Raw genomic sequence first — 15,172 nt, 5'->3', positions numbered from 1 at the left:
GCACTGGCTGTCAGTGTCGAGCACTGATACTCAGAGCCCTGCTGGCTGGGACTGACAGCCTGCAGCCCTGCCATGCACCCGGCTTGCATCCCCCTCATAATAATCTCGTGACCCTGTTTGAGACCCCCAGACTTAGAAATATATATGTATTTCAAATAGCAGGGATCTTTCCCTTTTTCACTGATAAATGTTGAAAGCCTAAAGCCCAGTAGCTGTCACTGTGTCTGTGGAAGAACAATTGTTTTATTTTTAAAAGTCCATTATTCTGCTTTCACAAAAGAAAAAAAACTGCTACATTAAGCTGTAGTCTGCAAAAAAACAGGGAAGTAGACTTGTAAATTTATCTCTCTCCCAGCTGATGAGTTTCTAAATTCTATTATCCAGAAATTGCCTTTCAGTGTCTGAAACAATCTGTGTATGAAAGTTCTCCGTAAATTCCTGTAGGTCAGACTTTTGGTGTGTTTCATGAAAACTGAACCAATTCCATTGTAGTGAAATTGCTTCATTCGTGAGTTTTTTAGTTTTTAACCTGTTTTTCCCGATTATTGTATTTCTCCCTTGTTGGTTTGTGAAACACCCACATAAATGTGAGGGATTGACTGACAGTACGCAAAGTGTCAGCAAATACACAAAGTAAACAGCTTTTTCTTTTAGTTATAGTAATTTACGTGCTGCTTGTAACAAGAGGTACAAACATTTCAGATGTAAATGTGACTAACACTTAAAGTCAAACTATAATGCAGTCTTATTATAAATTCATATTCTGATTACCCTTTTGTAGCATCTTTTTTTAAGTGACAGTAGTCTTAATGACTTTTAGATCTAAAGTGATAGAATAATTCACTCTGATTTGTCAGTACCTCTGATTAAAAATAGTTTTAACTGCTTGTGATTGTAGCTATGAAGGTTTTTAGCTAATAATTTGTCCTCATCATGGCTCCTAGGTGCATTGTATACGCTAAAAAATTAATGAGTGCTGCTGACCTTCACCAGCTGTATTAAGCAGGTGAACTAGTGCATTTTGCACTGACAGTGGTTCCGGTGATCTCATTAATCATTTAAAATACACACATCTCATTGACTTATGGAGAAGGTGCCCAGAGTTTAGGAGGGGAGTGCCTATGTGTATTTTATAAATCTGATGAAATTAAATGATAGATTTATTTACTGCCATAAGTGACGTAGGGCTTTAATAGGGAGTAAGATGCATTCCTCAGACAACGGAGCTTAGGATAGTAAAAAGCAAGACACAGCCGTAGTAGTAAGGGAGGATTTTGAGAAGTCGGGTTACTTTTTTTTTTTTAATGGTGAAGTTTCTGGAAGAAACACTGACAGGAGGAGCCAAAGGGGTGTATGATAGAGAGCAAGAGCTAAGCATTTCCAAGGATAAGGGCAGTAAACTCAGCCAAGAGTAGGAGAGTAAGGGAAGGGGAGCAAGAAATAAGTACAGAGATGTAGGTGAGGATGAGGTCAGGTTTTTGTGAGGCTGAAGGGCTGGAGTTGGATGCAGTAGGAGAAGGAGGCTAATGAAGAGGGCAGGAAGGAATGAGATGTCTGCAGCAATGGCATTTCAGTAGAGGTTCGGAGTCCGAAGCAGACTGAAACATCAGTGGGATTATATCTCTTACAGAGTAACTGTCATCTGGTGCACAAGTGCTGAGATGCAGGGGGAATGCTTATTTTTGAAGAGGAAACTATTTAAACCCTGTCAGTGCTATTAAGTTTTCAGTTTTATTAGGAGATCTTATTGACTGCTATCCATGTATGGAAAATAAGTCGAGTGCATAAACTGAAACACGTGAACCCTATTAATTTCTTTAATATCATTTGGTTGTGATGGCAAATGCATTGAAAATATCTTTGCTTATGAACTTTCTAAATGACCATAATACAGATTTCAGATTTTTTTTTTTTTTTTTTTTTTTTTTTGAGTTGTCAAGACTGAAATCTTGTATTTACATCTCTGGAAATGCACACCCTCTTAGAAATGTACTTTTTGGGTTACCTAGTGGTATTATTACACAAGTGATCTTGTGGCTTACCTCGGTAATTATGTAAACAGACACAAAGTGGGTGAGGTAATATCTCTTAGTGGACCAACTTCTGTTGATGAGAGAGACAAGCTAGTCATTCTGAATTATCAGAACAAATTATGGATGCTCTATTTATAGGATGTCACAGAAGCCATGCTTCAAGATGAATAAAAGCAAGGATAAGACAAATTTTCTTTTAACACATGGTATTTAAAAGACTACTTTCAGATAGTTAAGCTCCAAAATTCAGGTAGGGCATGTCTATAAGGAAAATGGCAAAACAGTAATAGAAACATTTTAATGGTTTTTCAAAGAAAAGCTCAGTGAGAACAGTTGATTGGATTTAAATATTTCAGTTGCCTGTTTAGGTTTCAGATATTCCACCATTTTGCCTGTGCATGAGAACTAGAAAGTTAAAGGTGACAAGTCTAGATGCATTTTCAGAGGCCTCTTGAAAATTCAACCTAGGGTGTAATTTACTGAATGTGTTTAATTTTTTGCAAATTGACTCTTTACAGCTCAATATTACCTTTGGTGTAGGTCGTATTCCGAAAAAGAGACTGACTACCCCTTACTCAACTTCGGCATTTGTATCTTCAGTATGCCTTCAATCTCCTTAATAGTTGCCAATAGCAGAGAGTTTAGGAAAATTATAATTGTATAAGTAGTATTGGTGATTCTTTAGGTGGCACTCTGCCCTGTGAATCAGCACTGAACCAATGCACCATTGTGATTAGAGGCAATATTCTGCTGGAGAGAGCGCATCTCACATGAGACATCGTCAAACTGAAGTCCTGACCACTAAAAACCCCTTCCTCTTTTGGCAAGAGTGGGTATTACTCGGGGTTGAATTCTGGTACAGTATTTACTTTCTGCCTAAGGAGATGCTATCAAGACAAAAATAACAGTTTCAAAGGTATCTGTAGAACCCTTTTCTCGTGCCCGCTACCATGTCTGCAGACTTGACAACTCACAAAGCTGCATCGTTTGGAGCCACTAGTTCAAGTAGGGAATGTCATCTCATCTTGTCTGTGGAACTTAAGTGATATCAACCACAAAGGAGTTCAGCAGAACACAGTCAAGGTAATAATCTTGGTCTACATTTTGGTGCCCTCCTTGAGACACCTAAAAGGGGCCTTATCTTCAGAGAACTCATCCCTTTCTGAAAATCAGGCTGCATGAAGGAGTCTGCAGATGGGCATCTGAAGGTTTCAGCGACCAACAATTTTGGGTGCTGAAACCTTCATATGAAAACTTAGGTCCCAACATCTGAAAATAGGTGTGTGTATGTATATGTGTGTGTGTGTGTGTGTGTATATATATATATGTGTGTATATATATATATAAAAAATATGAATCCTTTCATTATAATATGATCCAAGACCATGTAAACTAGCAGATGAGGACTGACTGGCTTACTTATTTGGTGATGAGACTGGAAAGAATCTTTCACTTGTAGGTTGATGGTTCAAATTTTTGGCTAGGTCTGTAGTCTTTGGGTCTGGGGTCATCTCTCTTTTTGTGTTTGCATATCACCTAGCACATTGGTACAAATCATAGTAGTTATAGGTTTATAGTGACTGAAAGACTGTTGGCTGCTGTGAGCCTATATACAATTAGCTTGCTGGTCTGTTTTGTTCCATGAATATTTGTCCATGTCAGGACCACCACAATTGGCCCCAAATAGAAGCCTTGCTGCACATTCAACAAAGACCAAGGACAGAATGGCCCATAAAGACTGAAGTATCCTGTTGCCAGGCCACCATAGTAGGTGTGAGTGGTGGTGATGGAGTGCTGTGTGGGAGCCACTGTCTGTGCTTCACCTGTACTGTGGATAAACAGAATGGCAGTTTCCAGAGTTGTCAGTCTGCCGCAGTTCGGTGGGTAGATCCATATGACTGGATAAATGAAACCAGATGACTGGTAAGTTTCCCCTCTGTTTCCCAGGCACAAGTACAATTGTGCAGTGGCGGGTTTCAAGCACTGCAGCAAGATGTTTCACACACACCTTAAAATAAATACAATATTTTAAATCATGAAAACGTGCTCTTCAAATTTGGATTAGTAAAACCATGGTTCCCCACCTTAAAGTTTGTACTTTAAAACTATGTGCCAGTGTCTGAGATTAAGCTGTAAACTACATATTTCAGAGTGCCGTAATCTTAATAAGAAAATACCGATGTACTACATTAATTGCTTGTGATTCCCATGTTGAATGTAAATTAACCTAGGACACCAAGAGACTAATTGAATGTAATGGTTATTACTTTGTCATTGGTCATCACCACGCATGAGAGATTTACAGTTATTTCCCACAGTGCTTCTCCTTACTACAGTAGCTGGTGTAACTCTCTTAAGGAGTATGTCAGCACCAACCAGAGCTGGAGCTGCTATGAGAGAACCAATCATTTCATCTTGTATTGGTTTCTATCTGGTGTGTATTGTACTGTATTCCGTTTTTTTAGTTTTTAGAAATGTTTTCCTTAATTATTGCAAAGTTCACTTTCAATGCATCTTGAATTCCCTATCTGTTCAGTAGCATTTGAGTAAAAACAAATTGGATTTTAACATTCTGTGATAAATAAAAATCAGTGTTTGTAACTGCCATATCCCAGGTATAAGTTAGCCAATGTCACCTGCTTTTTACAATGCATATGGATTGTGCAGTTAAGTGACAATTCTAAAGAACTGCAGATGGTGTCACTTTCTTATGATGTTGAACCATGAGCTTTAGTAGAATAAGGAAAGCAGTGTTACCCCTAAAGCTTCTCTGTCTCTCCTTCACTGTAAGGCTTCTCAGAACCTCTACCATCCCACTCCTGGCTGGCTTCCTACAGTACCTGCCTCCTTATACTTATGGTTTAGGTCATAGTGGTCTCTTCTGTAACTGGAAGGGGATGCAGCACTTCAAATGTATTTATTCAAGGCTGGTCTACGCACAGTTTTTGTACTGCTTTGACAACAGAAGAACTTCAGAGTTGCGAACACCTCAGGAATGGAGGTTGTTCGTAACTCTGGACAAAACATTAGGGTTTTTCTTTTGAAAGTTTACAACTGAACAGTGACTTAATACAGCTTTGAAACTTTACTGTGGAGAAGAAAAAAAGCTGCTTTCCCTTTATTTTTTAGTAGTTTACCTTTAACACAGTACTGTATTTGCTCTGTTGCTGCCTCATTGTGTACTTCTGGTTCCAGATGAGGTGTGTGGTTGACTGGTCAGTTCGTAACTCTGAGGTTCTACCGGATTAGAAACTCATTCCCCTTGTGCATGTGCATTATGAGAGTCTTTAATTACATGAACACATTATCTTTTCCATAGAATCCCTGCCTTATTAGGGCACAGGATGGGTATACAAGGGAGCAGAATTAAAGTTGTGTGGGCAACCTGCCAAGTGCTTGATGATGCTTATGTGCATCCTTGTGTGCACCCTAGCCTCCAAAAGGCTTTTCTAGCAGAGCTTGACCACGTGCTTCTTGAAGAAGGATGGTATTGGAGTGGAGGACTGGAAGTTGGGACTCTTGGGTTCGATTCCCACCTTTGCAGGTTCCTAGCTTCAGGGCTGCCTGATTAAATACAAAGTTAGGAAAATATGCTCAGATCCTCTAATGCAGCGGTTCTCAAACTGGGGGTTGGGACACCAAAGTGTGGGTTGTGACCCTATTTTAATGGGGTCCCCAGGGCTGATGTTAGACTCGTTGGGGCCCGTGGCTGAAGTCGAAGCCTGAGCCCCGCTGGCCTGCACTGAAGCCAAAGCCCGTGGGCTTCAGCCTGCGACAGCGGGGCTCAGAGTCCAGTCCCACTACCTGCCTTGGGAGGCCGGGCTCCGCCCCCACCCCTGCCCAGGGTCATGTAGCAATTTTTGTAGTCAGAGAAGGGGGTCCCAGTACAATGAAATTTGAAAACCGCTGCTCTAATGCTATGGAAACGCAAAGCAGTGTTTTGTGTGTGTGCACATGCACACAATCCAATTGCTAGGGGGAGCTGCCTCTTCCACAGCCTCAACTCTTCAGCAATGATTTCTTCTTTTTTTTTTTTAAATCTTGCTTTACTAGCCTCCAGTTAATAGGACCTACTGGGCTTCTGCTTCTAACTGCTTCAGCAGGCAGCAGCCCTTATAGGACTCTTCCAGTGGTACTTACTAAGTATGTTCCTAACTGGAAGCACTAACATCAGTGGGATGGCTTTGTCAGTCACGTTCATAAGTACTCTCTGGAATTGGGGTTTTAAGGCTGAACAATAACAGGGTTTTTTTATTCTCCTTTTCTTTTTGGTCTAATAGGAATTTCCTTCAAATCATTACTACTATAGGTTGCCACTTTATATAACATTTATTGATAAGCAGCAAATATCTATGATAAATACATATTTAGGAACAATAAATACAAATATTCTGTTACAAATATCGTAAAATGATCTGAAAATATTTTCACAGTGCATAGATAGAATAAATAGTAACAGCTTTTAAAATCCCACTGCATCTCATTTTAAATCATGTACAAAATATTACTTGATTTCGGTTAGTACTTCTAAAAACGTTGGTATTTAAATTTCTAAACTTCTTTGTGAATTTGTCCTATATTTGAAAACCCCATAATTCCACATGGATTCTGCTGCTAGCACTGAGGCTGAACTGCTGGTCTTTTATGAAATAATTGGTATCTCTTCATGTTCATCCTGGGAAACTGTAGGTCCTTTTTTCCTGGCCAGAGAGTCTCATTTTCCATCATTGCAACCAAACATGTCTCCAGATGCCCAACTTGCTGATGAGTCTGTGTTGGAATATCTGAATGGAACTCCCACCTCAGGTAGTTTCGGAGAGATTTTTGCAAAAGCAGCAGGAAATATGTTGGAAGATTTTCTGGCTTGCCACCTTGTCATTCCTCTTCAGGGACACTAGAGGCTTGAAAACCTCTTGGGGCCACCCTGAAACGTGTATCTTTGTCTCTGTTAGAGGAAAAATATGCCCATCTTTTTTGTTTGAAAGTTTTTCCAGTTCACATTTGTTATGCTGTTATACTGTGGTTAAGCTGCATGTTACAGTTCAGAGATGAGATTTGATCAGAGAAGAGTTGAACCCCAGAAATATATATAGCAAACACACAATGTCAACAATGTTTAAGGTCTAACTTTTTCTTAATTTTCTTGTAACTTTTTTGCATGGATATCTTTCATTTTGCAATTTAAATTTGAGTAAATCAACAGAGTATTGTCATATGAATTGTAATATGGGCAGTTGGAATTACATTCTGGAGTGAGTGTATTGCGTAATACAAGGTCAAGCATTATGGAGTCTTAAACTGTGGGAAGGATCAGTAGAGAGGAGGGAATCCACTGCATGGTACAATTTCATCCAGCTGTTTTAACCTCTGTAGTTGCTTCATCCTCAACTGGAATGAAATGAGATTTGGTTGAAACACAAAAGGAAGAATAAATTTTCCACTGTATTAATGTCAGTAAATTAAATGGAAATATCTTTTTATACCTCCTAATCTCACAAGTCTTATGCTACGTTCATATTTTTTATAAATGTTTCTAGGAAACTTCTCAAGCTATGATATATGATGAGGACAGATGAATAAATAGCAACCATGATCATAATAGAAACACACTACATATGTAGAAGTCAGAGTGCTTTGGGGGTGGACGGGAAGTATCATTATTTGATGACCAAAGTACTGGTGAGGTGGCTAAGGATTCCAGAAATATGTACATTTTTGCATGGACTGCCAATTATGTAATGCATAACAGCACCTGATATATGGGACTTTATGAAGAATCACAAACCTGAATAACGCTAGTAACAAAAAAATAAATCCATGTAATTGCAAATCCATTTCCAGCACAGGACAGGAAGAGCCTAAAGCTGCTGCCATGGAAATCAATTGCTATTTGGCCATTGACCCTGTAGAAGAAGGATCAGACCCTATATAAGCAGAGTTATAAAATATCCGCTATCTCTGTTCAGCTGTATAAATTACACTAATGTTAATTCATTTACTCCAGTTTTGTACTGTACCGTTGTTACTAAGCCTTCTAGTGAGTTTGTCAACCAGTACAAAACATCTGGGTATTTCCATGCAAATGATCTCCTAGGTACACAGGCTGTATTGCTTTTCTTTCACGAAAGCATCTGTCCCCTGAAAGTATTGTTTCACTCTCCGACGGGTGAGCTGCAGGTCCTCGTTTTCTGGGTTGGTTAATTCCTTCTCCATCTGTGCTCTCAAACATGCCGCCACCCGCTGAATTTGCTGCCAAAGTCCACTTTGGAACCTGACTATGAAAGTCCCATCCCAGGCACTTTGGGTGAGGTTTTTGCTAAAGATGTTGAAGATCTCTTGGAGGATCTCTTAGATTGCCACCTTGGCATTCTCCTTCTGGGACACTGGAAGTTAGGCAACATCCTGGGTGGGCTTGAAAGAGCAGTACGAGGCAAACATGCAGAAAACACCTGGTGGTCATGATGATGTCTATACAGTCCTTTTCTTTGTGTGAACCTTGAACCTAGAGTTTGTCATCTTTCCTCTATGTCTCTGAATGTAAGTATTTGGTTGGAGAATGTTTCTTTGATCATTTTCTACTTACAAGATTTTCCTTCTTGGAGGTTTCAGAGATTCTTTCTGTTTTTCTTGATGTTTTCTAGTTTTTACCAAATTTCTCCTTTTGGGGGGGGGAGGGGGAGGGGTGAAAGTGACCACCCATGATGATATGGAACCCTGTTAACTCATATTGGATCCACATACCTACAGGCTTTTTTTTTATCATACATTAATTTCTATAAGATCATCAATAATTCCAAAGTGGTACAGAAAAGACCTCCAATTAGTGAGACAGTGCACTTCCCATTCATAACCTCCTTCATTTGAGAGACAGAAATATTTTAGGAATATTTAAAGTTTGCTAAGCATGGAGGAAGTAAATGTGGGAGGAAAGGGTTAGGCCTCCCAAAAATATTGGCAAACCTCAACTTCAACCATTTCTTCCAGTTTAGAAGGCACATTTAAAATGTAGACATCACAAACCATCGGTATCCTCCTTCTGTGAAACCATAGGGGAGAGAGAGCTGTGAGAAAATGAAACCTTAACTCATTGTTTATTTCCAGGTCTTTATATACATACTGTAGCTGAGGAATAGATGCAGTTGGAAGGTGTTAATATCATGTCCTGTTGATCACTCCAAGTAGCTGACCATAGTGAAAAATGAGACAAATTCATAAAACAGAATGAGCAATTAGTATAGTAACACATGCCTGAGAGGTACCCACATGGATGACTATGGTTTACAATGTGGTCAGAAGGAGGTTATGCAGAGAAGTCACGTTATGTATTTTCAGGGCCGTCCTTAGCCATAGGCAGAACAAGCAGCCACCTAGGGCACCACTCTACCTGGAGGCACCACCCTGTCGGGGAGCCCGGAGCATGTAAGAGCTCTCTCTCTCCTAGAGAGAGCCGAATGCAGCACAGTCTGAGGGAGGGGATTGGCTGCTGGGGTCTCTGGGAAGGGGAAGGGGTAGGGGTGGGGGAAGGAACTCACCTGTGATTTTTTTACCAAGTGTGTCCCTGGGATGAAATAATTCAAATAATTTTTTAAAAATCAAATTCAGTGCTCATCAGTTTTGCTGGTTCCTTCTCTTTTAACATTTGCCTTCCCCTCAGCTTGGGCAGGGAAATTCTTCTGGTTTGTTTAATTCTCTTCACTTCCTGTAGTCATGTTTCATTTTCTGGATCTCAAGCCCTAGCACACATTGTGCTGGAGTTTCCATCAGGGCAGGGAAATAGTTTTCTTGTTGAATTAAAACACATTTTTACTGAAATTAAAAAAGAAAAATCAGATGAAGAAACCATGGAAACATTTTTGTTCATATTAATTTGGTTAGAGTCTCTGAAGTCTTCCTGCACTTTTATAAGAAAATTGAGATTTTAGCTTCAAATTTTTGAAAGACACTCTGCAAAGCAGAGAAAGCAGACTTACCAGAGTCTCCAGATTGTCATGGGCTATGCTCCCCATTCTCCCATGACTTCCAGGGGTGTTGGGCCTCTGTATTCCACATCAGGGTGAAATCCCAGGGGTAGTGAAAGCAAATGAACAAAACTGCAAACCCAGTATATGAACAAGACCTTGTTTTGGTCACTCATTACTTGAAGCTTCCCGCTCCCGGCACCCACTGTTTGAGCCGGGGCAGCCCTGGCAGGGTGGCTGTAATGGAACCACGCTGATCGGGACCAGAAGGCAGGTCTGACAAAGCCCTAGAAGTGACGCAGACACTCAGGCGCTCTGTGTGGAAAGATTTTGTGTTCTGTGCAGAAGCCAGCAGCTCATCTATGTCTATGATGAAAGGGGGGCAAACTATTTCCTCCTGCCTGCTAGTGAGATGATACGGGTGAGCTTAAGTGGGGATGTATTAGTGGTATTTTCCTTCCTTTTTATCTACCTGTGGTTGGCTTTCCCACAGGAAAACTGAGAGTCATAGATGAGGGATAACATCAAATGGCTTTTAAGTACATTAAAAGATTCTTCCACCTAGCACAGCTTAAAAACAATGTGATGGAATGATTGTCAGGAGGTTCTCCTCTGCACTGTAGGGGTAATGAAAATGTTAGACTTGGAGGAAGCGTTTGTATGGCTCCCAGGTGCAATATGACCAGGTAAAGGCCCCTCTCCAGCCACTCCCCATAATTGAGGTTCCATTTCAGCATGTAGCTGTGGATATTCTGGGTCCTTTCCCTAAGAAGACACCCAGAGGAAAACTGTACATCCTGACTTGCTTGGCCGCAAGGCCAGGGCCAGCGCTGCCTCTGGCCGACAGTTTCGTAAAGATGTGTTCAGCTCTTGAGGGTCTAATCCTTACAGACAAAATATAACATTTTCACCTCCACCACTCAGGTAGTGCAGCTCTCCCTCCCACTCTTAGAGCCATAACTGAGTCCCACATGTATATATTTGTTATAACATTGCATTGGCCATGAAACATCACTTTATATTGCACATACTACATTGTACGTGTACATTATACATAAGATCATATTTCCTTTTGGAAAGATGTAACCACCTTATGTCAAATTGAGCAAAATGCTTAAAACAGTTCAGGCACATTATGTGAGGAAAATATACATACTGAAAATGTGTTGCGGTTACAGAAGTATTTCCCAGGCCTATCTCCTTCAATCCTGCGTCTCAGGATATAAGATACTCTAGACCTGCTATAAGCTGTACAAAGGGAAACTGTCTCTACAATGTAAATAGGTGAAGTGGTCTAAGATATACTTGCTTTTCTTGGGCAAGACCTCCTAAGATCAGATGACATGTCCTTCAATTTTGCTCAATTTTGCTGTGTAAAAGAATGAAAGCCGGCACCTCCTAGAGTAGAAAACCTCCCAAACATTTTAGAAACTAATCAGTCACTATATTAAGTCACATGTGCTGCTTATATATTATATATATAGAAAATCAGAATACAAGCAGAATAGCTGTACTGTGCTGAGAGGAGGGTGTGTGCTGGGAAGTCTCTATGCCCCTTGGACTCTGCCATGCCTTTCTTTGCAACAGAATGGAGGGCTGCGGGTGTAGCCACTAGACAGGTCTGTGCTGCAATAGGTGACAACCAATGTATGAGGTGTATAGGAACCTCATTTGTCTCTACCACTAGAGCACCAGTGCAGCTATTCCATGCCAACCCAGCAGGCTAAAGGGCAAAATGTTCCACCCAAAGCCAGATTTTTGAGTTTTGATGAGAGGTGGCACCATTTGGCCCCATGTCTTCTGTGTTTCTTGCCTCATTTTCTTGCTAAGGATATTTGCATACCATAATCTTCCCTTTTCAGTGACTTAATAACTTCCATAGCAAGTTGTTTCTAATGTCCTAAGCAGTGGTGATATGTGGTAGATAAGCAGCAGTAGATGAACTTAAGATGTACAATGTATAGCATGTCCTGAAGCTTAAGAAAAAAAAAAAGCCCGAGTATTGATTTGTTCTTAATCCTTATTTACAACCTTCTACAAATTTTTCGCATTTATTTGAACATATTGGATTAGAATGAACGATCCTGGATCCTTAGATAATTACAGTACTTTAATGACTAAAAACAATGGAAACCAAGTGCTCCACCTAACAAAAAGCAATAAGTTGGGAGTTCTCAGAACTAGGCAGATACAGGGCCAGAATAAGGTGTAGTGATCCTTTCCCCAAGTACAGGGTATATAGCTAGTGCTCAAGATAATGTTAAAAGGTGCAGTCCAGGTACCCCACGCTATTACATTGCCCAAGGAAATGTGGTTCACCAACAAGGGAGCAAAGCTATGCATCAGCTAGTGCATTCCAAGTTCCTAATACATAGTCGTCATTTTCTGCACAGAAGCACAAAATGTATGTGCATGGCCATGAACAAAATGATGCTTGTTTGACTAAAGGCAAAATTGTCAATTCCATATCCATACCACCTTATTTTATCCTTTTGTCTGAACATTTTTCCTTGCCTAACTCTAAAGCAAATATCAAGCAAAGTGCACGCTAGCTGTTCTGAAGCACCAAGGTAAATCGGTTTGATGTCAAAACTGCAAAACCGATATGGAGTGAGGCTAACCCAGATAGGATCCCATACTTTATTGCATTCGATAACGTGCCACACAGAATTGAAAATGGTGGTATATTACACTATAATACAAACAAGTAGCGTTATGGGGTTTTTATATTTCCCAAACTTGGATGACCTGCTGAGGGGGAAATTACTCTAATGAAAACACTAGAGATTAGCATATAAAGTGTACACACTTTACTTTGACAGAATGGGTAAGAAAAATATTGGCCCAGCCAAAGCATAGAAGCAACTTGATGTAACTTCTCTTCAAGCAGGCCATTTTAACTCTTCACCTTTACATACTATCTCCAGAGGCTTTATGTAAACTCCCCGTCAGTAATGACTAAACTGTGAAAACCATTGGATAGAAAAAGCAGATGTAGATCATCCAAATAGACTGTTGTTGCCAGCGCTGATTCTTTTCATGAAAAAAAAATCCCACTTTAAACCCGCTCATGAGATTTTGGCTACTTTATAACTGGACCTAGAAGAAGCACACCTACTGATTTTTGGATCTGTTTTCGATCTTAACTGTGGAGCAATTCATATCCCACCTGTCAAAAAATACAGTGAAATACATATTTTTCCTGTGGTGGTTTCTTTTCATAATTTTTAGTGTCTTTTTTCTTCATGTTCATCCCTGTATATTTATACAAGGCACCTAGTTTACTGTTCCGCCATTTTTGTTTTGGGGAGGATTTTTCTCCATTCTACTAGACACTGTTATGTTTATTGTCCTGCCACCATCATAAAAGCTGTTTCACAAAGCTAGAGGTTTTATAAAATGCCAAACGCTGTTGGGCTGTACCTTTTAGGAAATAACAGATCTTCCAACTAGGTCCAAATAATTATCTTCTATATTTCCCTTACTCCTATTCTTTATCTAACAATTATGGCACCACAACAAAATTCATGGCATATTTCCCACATCATTTCTCCTCCTTTTCCTCTCTCGGTCTGTGTCAAGCCTGCCTATACTTTTCCTTTTATGGACAGCTTCATCTCCCTGTTAGACCAAAACTGTGCTAGATAACCAGTAAGGGCCATCAAAGAAACCCCTTTAATCCTAATTTCCCTTGAGGGGCTTTATAACCTTGGGGAGCTTTTGGGGCTAAAAGACAAGCTCATCTTGGCTGAACTTATGACAACGTGGCAACCCTTCAGCACAACTCCTTTCACAAAAGAACAATTTCATATCTAGTGGGGTGATTGTTTTCAATTACTTGACTGTGTTTTCATGCTGGTGATGGTCAAATGCACAGATAATTGCAGCATGTATGCAACTGACATTTGCATAATAATAAAATGTTGAAATTTTATGACTTTCAAAAATATACACTAAATATACAAGTCAGAATGCATCAATTCTCCCCATGTATAAATCTGTGTGGTATAAATCTGCTCCTTGAACATCTGTCAGATACTTCTTTGTATAATGTGTGAGAAAACGTAAGTGCACTGATATGACACACAGAATCACAACACCGACTGACGTACAAGCAGAAGAACATAAATAGACAAGACAGAGGCGCTATAGTTGTTACCTAAACACAAAATCTTACACTAGGTGAAGAACCTCCACAGGCTACTGCAAAGGTGATTCCAAGTCACAGGAACGATGCTTTTCATGCTCAAACAGAGTAAAACATACTCTTCAGTCTAGATTTGTTTTCATTTCAGGTCAAGGAAAAACATCAAAGAAAGGGCTTAAGCACTTAGAAAGAGGCACTAACCGCTTCCTCCAAGGTACTGAGCACCTGAACTCCCACTGAACTAGTGGGTGCTCAGCACTTATCAAATTTGGGCCCAAAGACTGAACAAATAGAAATTTTCCATGACAGAGAAAACACAGTGACTGTAACATGCAGGGCCGGCTCCAGGCACCAGGCACCCAAGCACATGCTTGGGGCAGCACTTGGTAAGGGGCGGCGGGGGAAGCACGGCGCGGCATTCCACGGGGGTGGGGGCGCTCCGGCGGAGCGGCGCTCGGCGGGGAGGGTGGGCTCCGGCGGCGCGGCGCTGCGGGGCGGGGGGGGGGGGGGTGGGGGGGGCGGCGCTTTTTTTTGCTGCTTGGGGCAGCAAAAAAGTTAGAGCCGGCCCTGGTAACATGCTGCATCTTAAGGACAAGATGGCAGCTGCATTAGGCAGGGAGAAAATCTACTTTTAAAAGTATAGTATTTAGAAAACAGCCTTTAATTTACATTGCTACGTGTAGAAAGAATAGTTAGACATAATAGGCAAGATTCTGCCACCCCGACTCACACTGCGTAATACCTCACTCACTCTACTAACACTGATTTCAATGGGGGTTGCTTGTGGGGTATTGTACTAGTCAACATAAGGGGGACAGAATCTGGCCCAACATGAGAACAATGGGCCAGATCCTCAGCTCATGGAATGCAGCATGGCACCACTGGCTGGCCCAATATCTAGGGTTACCATACGTCCTCTTTTTCCCGGACATGTCCGGCTTTTCGGCAGTCAAACCCCCGTCCGGGGGGAATTGCCAAAAAGCGGAACATGTCCGGGAAAATGGCGGCTCTGTTTAAGAGCCCGGCTGCCTGAA

Source organism: Trachemys scripta, chromosome 6 (genome assembly GCF_013100865.1).
Source record: "Trachemys scripta elegans isolate TJP31775 chromosome 6, CAS_Tse_1.0, whole genome shotgun sequence".
Classification (NCBI taxonomy): Eukaryota; Metazoa; Chordata; order Testudines; family Emydidae; genus Trachemys; species Trachemys scripta.
The sequence above is the reverse complement of the archived record's forward strand: the minus strand, read 5'-3'. Positions refer to the sequence as shown.